General features: G+C 39.1%; 1 protein-coding gene across 2 annotated transcripts in view; it reads left to right on the forward strand.

Annotated features, from left to right (window-relative positions):
* Positions 1-13,661, forward strand: part of KCTD5 (potassium channel tetramerization domain containing 5) — a 60,883-nt gene that overhangs the window by 1,053 nt on the left and 46,169 nt on the right. The window lies entirely within an intron of this gene.

Below are 13,661 nucleotides of genomic sequence, written 5' to 3' on the forward strand. Positions count from 1 at the left end.
TTGTAAGTGTGTGTGTGTGTGGTTTCTTTTTTTTAAAGATTCAATTTTGTCTGCCATGTAACTTTTATGTAATATTTTGGGAACAGAAATTGAAAACCTAGAAGGAAGTCTTACTTTTGTGGGCACAATATGAAATGTTGCTTTTTCCCCTAGTGAATTGTGTGGTCATGACACTTATTCATTTTCCTTTTCTGCACTACTTCATAGATTTCTGTAAGTAAATAGTACGTCTAATAAGTTGTTTCCAGGATGCTGTTTAATACCAATGGTTCATTGATTCTGAGCACTGAAAGCAAATTATATTAGCAGTACACTGGCATTATTGTGTATTGAGATCCTAAGAATAATTAAAACTTGTTTCAGGCCTGCTGTTATGTTGACCAAAATAAGGTAGTTTAACACTTAAAACAATTTTGTATTAATTAAAATAAGAAAATAACATGGTGTAAACTTACATGAGTAATAGTTTATATCCAGTAACATGGAAACCACTTGTGTTAGTAGCTTGTACAGTAACTGCATTATCCTCTTTCTCAGCATATCAATATGCTATTGGTCCTAGCTGCTATATGGCATTCTTAGTACAGTATTCTTGTCAGTTTTCAAGGTAATCTGTCCACTCTAGCTTCTATTTTATATAGAATTGTTTTTGTTTTTTTTATTTTGTAAAAAGGTCAGATCAAAGGTCCATCAATCCCAGTATCTTGTTTCCAGCAGTGGCCAAGCCAGATCACACATACCTGGCAGGATCCCAAGGGGTAGATAGATTCCAAGCTGCTTATCCCAAGAATAAGCAATGGATTTCTGCAACTCTACTTTAATAATGGTTAATGGACTTTTCCTCCAGGAACTTCTTCAAACCTTTTTTTTAAAACACAGCTGCACTATTAGTTTTTACCCTTATTCTCTAGTGATGAATTTGAGAGCATGCATTGAATAAAAAAAAAATCTTATTAGTGTTAAATATATTACCTAGTAACTTCATTGTGTCCCCTGGTCTTTGTAGTTTTCAAAACAGTAACCAACTGATTAACATTTACTCATTCCTTTTCACTCATTATTTTATAGACCTTTATCATATCTCCCCTTAGCCATCTCTTCTCCAAGCTGAAGATATTTATTTATTTATTTATTTATTTATGGTTTTTCTATACCGGCATTCATGAAAGCGTTCACATCATGCCGGTTTACATGAAACAGGGGTGTGAAGAACAAACCAAGAACATAACTAAACGTGATGAAGAGATGCAGTTACAATTAACAGGGGCTGTAAACTGGGAGGAGGAAAAATAGAGAGAGAAAGAGGAGGTTAATTATATACAATTATATAATTATATAACAATTATATAATTATATACAACCTAGTTTATATCTAACCTAGTTTAGCCTGCCTTTATTGGGGAATTCCATCCATTTTATCATTTTGGTTATTGCACTAGTTATGCCTTAACTAGTGCAATAACATAAACTAAATGCAAATATGGCAGCAATTACGTATATGAATATTAATTACAATACAAGTTTAAGATGCAGATGCCTTTTTTATCTGCATGGGACCATAAGATTTTAAAAGGAACAAAATTTTGCTATACATCTATTTACATTTATTCTTTTCTTATTTTATTTACAAAATCCTTGTTTCATAATAAGTTAAATTCTTTGTATTTTCTTGTTTGTTGTAGCTCTATAAACTGTCACCTCACCCCACATACTTTTTGCATCCATCAGAAGCAACACGTTCTCTCTCTCTGACTATTGAAAATATAACTCTTATATTTCATTCAAGGAATCAGTTTGTGTTCATTGGATTGGAGTATACTGCATTAGACTACCCTTTCATGGAGCACCTGTCCTATTAGAAGCAAAAGAGTGGTGGGGATTATATAAGGGATCTCTTTAAGGGTTTTGCTGGCATGCCTAGTCTGTGAATGTGGGCCAATTCCATGGTGCTAAATTACTTTAATCTCCTCCCTTTCTGTACCTTGTATTGGCTGCCTATCTAGTATTCTAAGTATGAGGACACAGTATTAGGTATTCTTGGTGTGCGCTGCAGGGTTACTAATCAAAGTTCTTTCTCTGCAGAGCAGTAGCATGCAAGGTGATCCCAACGCTAGTGTCTGGTCTGAAATATTAGCCTAATGGGTTCTAATGTTTGGAGTCTGTTGCTGGGTATAGGCAAATTGGCCTCTTTCCTCAGGGTTTGGTGTAGGAGTTGGATTTCATCTAAAGAGGCAAATGTAGGTGTAAATTAACTAGCAGGAAGATTTGTTGAGAACTTACAGAATAAATGCAAAATCCACCTTTTGATTACAGATGATTATGTAATACTGACCAAAGCAAAATAAAGCCCCTCTCACAATGTATTTTGTAACAATTTTCAGCCAAAATTGTTTAGGGTGGGGGCAGCTAGGCTGGTGGCTCTGTGGCAGTGCTGTGCACTGCCATGTGGAAGGTCCCAGATTTGATTCCTACACTGCAGGTTGGCCGGGGCTGGGGATGATGCAGAAGCGGCATTCACAGCCTTTGAGGAGGAGGGTGCCATCAGTAAGGGTGACACTTGGGAGCTGGGTTTAGAGCCCCTGGCACAGGTTTATTTAACATTTTTATCCTGCACATTCTCTAGTTCTAGATGGGGTAATAAGGACATGACTCCTAGCCTGAGGACCACTGCTGCAGTGTCCAGGCTGGGGGAGATGGCTGCTATTTTAAATAAAAGAAAAATCCCTGGTAGCTAAGAATATTGGCACCATGAGCATTAATTTGCATCATTGGTTCTGATTTGAGCTGAAAGAGAGAGGAGGAACTACAGGCCAAAAGCATTGTTTTGAAGGCTGTCTTCCAAGATCTAAAATTCATGGGAATTTGTGTTTGAGTGAGGTGGCGTTTTATGTGACATGCATCTTGGTAGAGAAATTGTTAGTTTCTCTTTGTAATTTATACTGGTTGATTAAAAGGAATGCATGAGGTAGACTGCAGCATGGTCAACATCCAGTAAAAAGTAGAGTACAGTTCCCTGAAATTAAAGCTGTCCCAGTGAGAGCCCATGTTAGCAGGTAACGCCATGTCATGAAGAGGACTCTGAGCCATTACTGGTTTTGCTTCATTGTATGTATGGACATTTATTTCTGTTTTGCCTCTGGAAAGCACAAGTATGGGGGACAAAGCAGGGCTGGCTCGGGATATCTTATATGGCTGAAGTCATAGGACCCTAAGGTCTTTATTTCCCCCATTTGATGTTGCTAGAAATATCTTTAGAACCAACGGAGAAATGCTCTTCAGAATGAAAGATGAACAGATCTGACATTTTTATTTATTTTATTTGCACTACAGTGGTGACGTTTTATCTTCCAAATACCTGTGATGTACAGGTGTGGGGGGAGGGCTAATTGGCCCTGTAGTTCTCAGTTGAAACCAGTGCTGGGATTATGATGCTGTGAGCCTTCATTTGTAATTACTTGGAGGTTCTCCCCCCATTTTAATATTTCCTCGTTGCCACCATTCCTAGTATTGTCCATGGGAGGAATGGCCCTGAGGCCAGGAGTTATGCATCCAAGAGCCTTCGGGAGCCCGTATCATGAGCTTTCAATCCAATTGCCAGGTGTCACCCTTATTGATGACTGGGGCTCCTTCTTCCATCACCACCCAAACGGGCTTTGAATGCTGTCTTCATGGTAACCTAGGATGCAGAAGAAGTGACTTGAACATCATTCCTAGGTTTTGCTGTGTAATGCTGTTGCTGACTAAGGGGTTTTTTTTTTGTGTGTGTGTTTTTTTTGAAAGGGAACTTGATTAGCGAAATTCAGCTTTAAGATGTTTAATTCTTTCCTAACTGAGACAAACTCCTTGAAGTGGGTTTTTTAATGCTTGCTTTAAGATTTATTTATTTATTATTTTCTCCCAGTGTGTTGCCAGTTGTGGCGTTCTGCCATGCGTGTATGTCAGCTGTGTTTACAGTTGGAGCAGGGAAAATAGAACTGCACACTAGGGATGGGATGATGCCTGTCAGACTGTTTCTTTGGTAATGAGCCTGCTGATGGTCTTAAATCTATTTTCTTTAACATCTCTACTTTTAACTTCATAACGTAATACATTTCAGGATGCTTTTTGTATATACAGTCTTCTCGTGTGGTCTTTCCACATATAGACATGTAACAGGATGTAGAATAAAAAAAAAATAACCTTGTATCACAGCAGCAAACATTTATTAATCTAGTTTGGCTTTGCTAGCCTGCTTGTGCTCTTTCAAGCTTTTGCTGTAGGGCAACTTAATGAGTTAGTGGGAGTTTGTTTGGGCCCCATGCAGTATTTCTGTGACATGATGTATTAAATATCTTAACTTTGGGTACCATGTTTGGAACCTTTTAACATTCAGATTGCTTTGTTTTGACACCTTGCAGTGTTGAGGCCATTGAAAGTAACAGGACTAGTTGGATGGCTTAGAATATATGTATGCAAAAGGTTTCCTGTTTTGGAGAATTATCATGTGAGAGAGCAAAGAGAAAAGAAAGCAAGTGCTGTCCTAATTCCATAGCTTGTGCTGAAGTTTGTATTGCTGTCTTACTCTATGCCCATCTCTAAATTTTAGAAATGGTTTGTAAGTTGTTTTTCAAGGGCTAAAACTTGCTGAAGGAGTTTACAAGACCAGGAGACTGGGCATCTAAATGGCAGAGGAAATTTTTAATGTAGATAAATACCAAGTGATGCAAGCAAAGGAATCCCAGCTACAGGTAGACAATGCTGGGTCTTGTATTGGGCCTTGCCACCCAAGAAAAGGACCTTGTGGCCTTGTCTTTTTTTTTCAACAATACTTTTGAAATCCTCTATGCTTCTTTGGAAAGGAATGGAGAATAATAGAATATTCTAATCAAAATTGCTGGTTTCCCATAGCAGAGTTTTCAAAATTCAGTGGCAATGTTGCATAGATTCATACCTGAATATGCAAAAATAAATTTTTATTGAAAACCATTTGTTTGAAACATTTTGCATTTGTATATAGTTTAAATACTATCACATACAGAAACATAAGTTATAAACTTGTAACCCTGAAATGTCACTTTGTTTTGATTTGGCATAATGCAATGATCCTCTCTAGTTTCTTGAGAGAGTCCTTGTCTTTGTGTATGAGTTCTGTATGCTTAAAAATGCCCTTTGCATCAGTTAGTCACACTGTTAATTATACACAAAAAAAGTTTGTGTACATTGGGCACATAGTAACACAGAAAAGGAGTTTATGTAAGCTGTATAGAACCATGGCCCATAAATACAATATAAATGTTTGGAACTTGTCAGCAGTAGTGTCAGTCAAGGCTTCTAAGAATTTAAATTAATGCCCTCTCAGCCTGTTGGGGCCACATGTAGCAAGGTGCAAGATGATGAAATTCTTCTAAACGGACATCACTTTGGATTGGTTTTAAGAGATCTCTGAGGGATCAAACACTTTCACTGTCCATGTCAACTTCACCCCCTTCCCTCCTGGCTCATCAGGACAGGAGGAAGGGGGTGGAGACAATAGAAGGAGAGGGGCTGGATTAGAGAGAAGTGCCTTTTTTTTTTTTTTTTTTTTTAAATCTGCTTCAGCACTCTATCCCACCACTCTCCAGTTTCTGCAGGCTCTTTGAGAGGAGAGGCTAGAACTGGACTAGAGAGCTGAGATTGAAGGCAAGGGCCCTGCAGCTTTCTTAAAAAAATTGCACAATTTACAGCCTGCCAGCCCAAAAAAGCTTTCCTATCTCAGATTTCCGTTTCTCCAATGGGTGCAGAATCGATCCATGGTGTGACTGCACCTTGAGTACTGCATGCAGTCTTTTTGTAGCCATCTCAAAAAAAAAATAGACCTGGAAAAGGTATAGAAGAGGGTGACAGTGATTAAGGGGTTGGAACAGATCCCTTATAAAGAGAGAGGTTAAGCAGCTTACCATTCTTCAGCTTCCAGAAAGGACAATATGGGGATATAGAAGTTCCTAAAGTCATGAGTAGGGTGAAATGGGTAAATAAGGGATGGTGGTTTACCTTTTCGTATTCTAAAACTAATAACACGAAACAGCAGATTTAAAATAAATTGTAGTAAGTGTGTATAGAGTGAGAAAAAGCAAGTTATAGAATGTATTGCCAGAGGATGTGACCAGGGTGATTAGCATAGAGGGTTAGAGGTTTGGACAAGTTCCTGGAGGAAAACGCCATTACATTAGCCAGGTACACTTGGGGGAAAGCCATTGCTTATTCCTGGGGGCAAACAACCAGAAATGGATCTACTTTTTGGGATCTGTGGTACTTGTGACCCAGACTGGCCCTTATGGAGAAAAGCCATGCTGAGTCAGACCATGTGTGTAAACCTCTACTGCCATAAATCATATATGTGAAAAAGGTATCAATCATTAAAGACAGTTCCGCTTGAATACTGTTTTTATAATTATTATGAATGTTAAACAGGAGAGAAAAAGCCAGTTCATGACTTACTGGACAACAAGCAAAAAAACCCCAATTTATTTCATGCCTCACCAAAAATTCCTGAAAAAAATATATCCTGAAAATGCTAAAAGTTTTCATGACACTTGCTTACTAAATTGTATGAAACATTCTTATGTAGACAGCACATTGTGCAATATTTATAAGGCAGCACACTGTTTGGGGTATCTCTGCTTGCTTTTCCTCACATGTTTTGGATTCTCCACACAGTGCATCTCTAATCAGCTCCAATACTTGGTGTTCTAGGATGTTGGCTCTGCCTTGCTGCTGGACTGTTACTTGCAGCTTGAGGGGTAGCAGACTGATGTGATACCTAGTGGGGTAGGAAGGTTGCAGCAGGTTCCTGCAGCACTTCCCTCCTGCCCTCTCAAATATGGTAAAGCACCTGAGAGAAGGGCGAGATAAAACGTTCAAGAATCAGATAGGATAGACCTTGTAGCACTAAGCCGAAAAACTATTTTTTTACTAAAAATGCCGATCCGCAGGAAAATGAGATTTTCCCGTGGCCACACAAACCTGAAAGCGCAAACGATCGGGCACCCGATGCACATCCCTAGTTGTGAGGATGTGCTGCTTTTGGGATAGTGAAGTTTGGCTCTTTTCCCCCCTCCTTCTGGATCAATTCAGCTCAGTAAAGCAACCAAATATTAATTTCTAGGAAGGTTAGACTGCAGGGCCAACTCTTGCTTAAGCTTCTTACTGGATATATTCATTAATAAAAATAACTGGCCTAAGAACTCTTGTGTGAATTTGGGTTTTTCACTGCTAGGTCTGTTGATTGAATGCAATATTCATTCACCTGTATATAGTCAGGCTCTGTCTCTCTTTCCCCAAAGAGAAAAATCTCATGCCTCCCAGTTCTTTGCTAGATTACTAAAATGTCTGTCCATGGAAAGGTGCATCCAGAGAGTAAAAAGAAAAAGCAAAGTGTGACCAGTTATTTCAGCAGCCTGGTGTGGGCACAAAACTCGAGTATCCTTCTACACCCCTCCCCACACACACACACACCCACACCCCCTCCAAGGAAGCCCTGCTAGCTGCAAAGCTGTTCTTCTGAAAATCCAGTCATGCTCTTGAAGTAAATGTTAGCAAAGCAGAGGCTGAAAACATGTTCCTCAATCCATTGTACAGACTGAAGATGCTGAGTGGATTAGCTCAGCATGTGCTGGTTAAAAGCATCCAGTATAAATATCAATAAGTAAAGCACATGTAGATCAAGGTCTTCCTGTCTTCAGAAACTGCAATAAATACTTTTAACACTTCAGAACGGTTTTGAAAATGATTTTTCAAGTACTTCATTAGTAATTTTTAATTCTTTTCCTGCTTTATTCATGGACCATTGTCAAATCTGGTCTCAAGGCCACTGAGCAAGTCTTGAAACAATTATGCAAATTAACTTGTTCTTGAGCAAATGCATGCAGATTCATTTTCATTAATATGACCAAACCTCCTTTAGGGGGCGGGGTCCTCAAAATCAGTTTCATGCTTGTGACGTTTAAATATATTCTGAACTTGGAAACGTTAACATAAGTCTTCATATTGCAAAGATATATTTTGCTTATAAAATTGTAGTTTAATTTATAAGCTAGTTTCTCATCCCTCACTTAAGCCTTAAATGAATGTATTGTTTCAAAATTGGATTTCTTTATATTTATAGCAGTGACCTCTACTCTCGCAGCAGAACCAAAATTTACTCACCGTAGGAACACTTATGTTTGAAAGCTATTTCAAATCTGGTCCAAGTCCCCTGACCAAGTGTATTCAGAAGTAGTCCGATATGAAAGTGAACAAGTTCTTAGACCACACAAACATTTTTATTAACATAGAAACATGACAGCTGACAAGACCATATGGCCCTATTTAGTCGGCTCATCCGCCCAACTAATTTAGCTTTACAGTTCCCATCCCTTCTTCAGAGATCCCCCCCCCCCCCATGTTCATCCCATGCTTTCTTGAATTCTGATACTGTTTTTGTCTCCTCTTCCTCCACTGAGAGGCTGTTCTGTGCATGCTTTACCCTCTCTATAAAGACACATTTCCTAAGATTACTCCTGTCTACCCCTTTTCACCCTAGTTATTTATAAATCTTATAATCCACAAATCTAATAGTATTTAGTGCAGAGAACAAGAAACACATGCAAATAAAAAAACATGTTAAACTCATGTGTGTGTTTTGTTTTTTTAGGTTTCATTTAATTAAAAACCTGTTTAAAAAGAAATGCTTTTATTAATTTATGAAAAAGTAAATCAGTGGGAATTTTGAATGGAAGAGCATTCCATACCTCTGGGCTCTTTCTTGTAGTAGATAGAAAATGTTGATTCACTGAAGGTACAGACAATAGTGACTGAATAGAGGAACACAATGAGCAAGCTGTAACCTAACACATAGGCAATGTTTCCTACCCAAAGCAAACTGAGAGGACCAATCTGTTCTTAACTGCCCATCTCCAATGTTTCTTCATAAACCAGACTCTACTTAGAGGACTGGGGTTTGAGAACCACTGTCTGCTGCTTTTTCTGACACTGTGCCTCTTTGAGAATTTCACAGGCCTTTTGGCTTCTCCTTTCCCTTACAATTGTCACGTCCACTTTTTAATTCCATCCCATCAGTAAAAACAGCAAGACTAACTCAGGTGAGGGAGCGTGCACTATCACTGGCTGGTCCCACTCTTTGGAACACCATGCCCCTAGAACTAAGACTACAGAGAAATCTCAAAATGGTTAAAACAAATCTCAAAACCTGGCTTTTCAAACAGGCCTTTTACAAAGAACGTTGAAAACAGATAAGGAAGAGCCGTAATCTCCAAGTGCCGACCTGGAAATTATCTTTGTCACACTGTTAAACATAAATAACAAACTGAATGTACCCATCCAAGAGGCAGGTACCAATGGATATCTTACGTCAAAAATCAAATAGTTTTATAACGATTCAATTGTTACCAATTTATTAATGGCACTTTCTTTGTAAAGTTTTAGCTATTTTTTAATATTCATGCCCTATTGTAAACAGTTATGATTGTAAATAACTTAATGATGGTATAGAAAAACTTTTAAATAAAATAAACAATTATTTTGTCGCCTGCTGCTAGGCTCTGGATGACATACAAAGTGTACATAATGCAATCAAATACTAAAAACAAAGATTACATAATCTTCAAAACCAACTCAATTGAACTGATTGAGCCTAAGAGGAGGAAAGTGCAGTGGCCTTTGTCCACTTTCCCGGTTCCCTGCTAATTCACTCACAGCTGTGGCTGTGTATATGTAAAAAAAAACCTTTAAGGGGACTGATGGTTCAGCTTGCTTGATCCACTAAGGATGTCTTCGTTGTGACACATTTTTGGAATTGTGGTGTTAGCAGGAGGCGCAGCTGCCTAAGGTTTATGTATAATTAATGCCAGATCATCCAGGACTTAAGAACTGGCCATTTTGCAGCATCCGCCATGCTATTAAAGCTTTCACTTGTCTCCCAAGGAAGATGGTGAGAGATAGGCTTGTGACCCCTGCTAGATTTTAGTCTTGAATGTCTAAACACGAGCTCTATAAATCCCAATCAACTAAGTTTATTCGGAAGGACTGTTACTTGTAGTCGATGTGGGGCTTGCCATTCTGCTTTGTACCGGCAAGTGCAGGTTTTTAAAATCAGCTCAAGCTGCTAAGTCACAGCAAAATACTGGAAATATTTTCAGCCTAGCCAACTGTAACAAAGCTGCTGTTCCTTTTTGTTTTCTGCCTACTTTTGCTTGTGACAAGTAATTTCTGCTTAGACCTGTTGGAATTCCTTAATCTACCAATAAGTCCCCACTTTTATTGTCCCAGATGTATTTGAATCCATTTGGTCTGAGAACCTGTGAATGTGTATATTCTGGCTATTCCAAAGACCAAACCTATTGGTAGATCTCAAAGACCAGGGTTGACTACCATAGGAAACAGGTAGTCTAGTGGTTCCCCCCTTCGAGGCACGCTCAGATTAGCCTCCCTCCTCCAGTGGCTTGTGACAGACATTCTGGTTGTCTGATGTGATGAAGGTAGGATGGTGATTGGGTGTAGAAAGAGGAGGAAGTTCTGCTTGCTAGCATAAACTAGATACCTATTTCTCCCAAAATATAAATCCGTAAAAATAACTCAAATGTTGCTTGACCAGTTTTCAGCCTTTGTTTCTGAACTCCATTAGGTCAAAATGCAATAATTGTTGGGAGTTTCAATGGAACGAGTCCATTTCTTGAATGCTTTGTCTTGCTGGAACAAGTCTTTCTTCTAACTTGCTTCCTTGGCCCTAGGATTCCAGTGCAGAACTTGATATTCTTGGAGCATATTGTGTATGTACAGATTGGTCTTGTGAATGTTTCAGAAAACACAATCAGTTTAAACTCAACCCTAAAATGTATCCAACTTGTTGAAATTGACTGTCAGTGCTAGTAGAACCTAATTGGAAATGAATTCATGGTGTTAACATAATAGCCCCTGCACTTGTCTGATATAGTAAAGAACTCTTTATGTGGTTGACATTTCATTAACAAAACATATTTTAATTAAAATGTTCTTCAGCAAGAAATTGAAGAAGATAGCTTTAATTAAATTTTTCAGTTTGTTTCCAAGAGGGTATTTGTTTAAATGGCAAGATACCTTTTTTTATATACTATAGAAATGCATTTTGCTTGCTGGTTTTGTGAGAATCTTAATTTTTTTTTTCATATTGATATTTCTCAATTTGGACATGGGGGGGGGGGGTATGGGGGCGCTTAACTTTTTTTTTTTTCACTAGCTTAGATTCATGCTTTTGGCCATGGATCCTTTTGCTATTTGTGTCAGCGCTGTTTGAACTGTGTAAACTAAACTTGTATTTCAATGACAGCAGTAACTAGCGTTGAATGTTTGTGCCATCACATCACACATCTCCTGATTTGGGAAGAGTGGGCAGGCAATATCTGGCTAGTAGGAGACAAGAGCCGCAACTCACATTAAACATGTTGTAATTGGCCACTAACACCTCTTTGATTTTTCTAAAAAAAAAACCAAAAACCCCACAGTGAACTTTTTAAAATTTACAACACTCATGCATCGCTCACTGGGAATCCCATTTTCCTTGGTGCAACCAGTTGCTACCCTTGATTACATGAAGATTACTCCTAGCCCACTAGCTTGAGCTGCTGTGATGATAGCAAAGCATTTCACAGTTTTAATCTGAAGAGACCATTTTTTTTTTTTTAACTTGTGTTTATATTCTGCCTTTTGTGAGACTTCAAGGCAGATTACGTTCGGCACTGTGGGTATTTTCCTATGCTCAGAGGGCTCACAATCTAAGTTTGTGCCTGAGGCAATGGAGGGTGAACTGGCTTGCCCAAGGTCACAAGGAGTGTTGTTGGGATTTGATCCCTGGCTTGCAACCTATTGCTCTAAAAACATAGACAACCAGAAGCATGATGGCAGAAAGACCATAGGGCCTATCTAGTCTGCCCATCCACCCAACTAATTTAACTTTACAACTCCCATTACTAGCTACTAGTAGGCTGCTCTACTCCAGACTGTTAAATTTGTTCAACTCAAAGCAGAATGGCTTGGGTGTCTTCTGATCCTGCTTCATGTGGAGCTTCTGTTTTAACATTGAGAGTTTTGGGGGGAAGTGCATGTTGGCTTCCAAAATCTGTTGAAACTATGCTTTGCAATTTGCACATACAACTGACGTTTGCACTTCACCTTTCAAGTATTAGAATGCCTTGGTAATGTCATTGTGAGATTGGATTCTTCTGTCAAAATAGAGTGGATGAGGATTGCATAATCCTAAACTTTTCTCTTCTCATATTTTGAAGATTTTAGCAGTACAGCTAAACTTTCTTCCTTAAGGATGAAATGAGCTACACATTCACTTTGCATGTGCCATTCAGCACCAGATGCAAGTATGTGTTGTTCCTTGTTATGGAATATGGAAAGCCAGAAAATGTAATATACTAAGACAGACCTATCCAAACTCTTATACATGAAGGACTCTTTTGAGGGCCTATTTACATGACTTGTGCATGTTGCCTCTTAGAAAAACCTTCATTGTATATACAGAAAGTGGGAGCAGAGACCAGCATTCCTATTGTAATTTGACGTCTCTGCCGAGGAGATCAAGAGAATGTAAGGTTGGAATCTGCCTAGTCACATGAGGAGAGATGAAGTGATGAATGTGGCAGAGGGAGTACCCTGTTAGCTCCATAGTCTCTCGTCAACCCCCTCCCTTCCTCTCACCACCATACACGTGTACACACTCTTCAGTTTCAAGTTATGAATAGGAAGGAAGGCCTTTTTTTTTTTTGTGTACATGTATATAAGCTAAAGCAGTCGCCTTGACACACAGCCCAATTTGTTGCCCAGGAAGTTGATTTTTGCATTAGGATTATTCACTGTTTGTGAGGTGGGGAAATGAGGTCTCTCAAATTGCAGAATAGAGAGGAATTTTCAAAATATTCAGCCACATTACAACCTAGTATTTTGCCCAGATAGGTCTAGCTATGTTGTGTACCCAGGCATTACAGTGGGCCAGTAAGCGAGGAGAACCAGAAGCCGTGCTGTGCTCATGTCATTAAGCTGCCTGGGGTCACCTAATCTTGCAGAATGTGAAGCTGCAGATCTAGGAGTCATGATATGAAGCTCCAAGGAGGTAAACTCAGGAGCAGCATCAAGAAGTATAATTTTTCACAGAAAGAATGGTGAATACCTGGAATGTCCCCTGGAAAAAGTGGTGCAGTAACATAATTCAAAAGGGAGTGGGATAAATACAGAGGTTCCCTGTTTTGCTAGAGCAGGGGTGATCAGCTCTGATTCTGAAGAGCCTCAAGCAGGTCAAGTTTTCATGAGGTAGACTGGCATGCACTGCCTCTCATGTGCATATTCATTATGGATATCCTGACAATCTGGCCTGTTTGTGGCTCTTGAGGCCACCCCTGCATGAAATATAGCCTTGGGATTCCTCTCCTCCTGCCCCCAACCCTGGCCTACCTGGGGGAGTGGAGGACCTGATACAGAGGACCTGGGTTTGAGCCATGGTCTGACAATATTCCCTTTCAAATTTTGTTTCTTGTATGTGGTAGACCAAAAAATGTACATAAGTGGGGTTTTGTTTTGTTTTTTTTGTCCTCTTGGTGCCATTTTGTTTTCTACAGGAAAGTTTCTAGTAGTAATGTCACAAGTTATGTCTAATTGCCTTGTAGTGG

The sequence above is a fragment of the Rhinatrema bivittatum genome, chromosome 14 (assembly GCF_901001135.1).
Source record: "Rhinatrema bivittatum chromosome 14, aRhiBiv1.1, whole genome shotgun sequence".
Lineage (NCBI taxonomy): Eukaryota > Metazoa > Chordata > Amphibia > Gymnophiona > Rhinatrematidae > Rhinatrema > Rhinatrema bivittatum.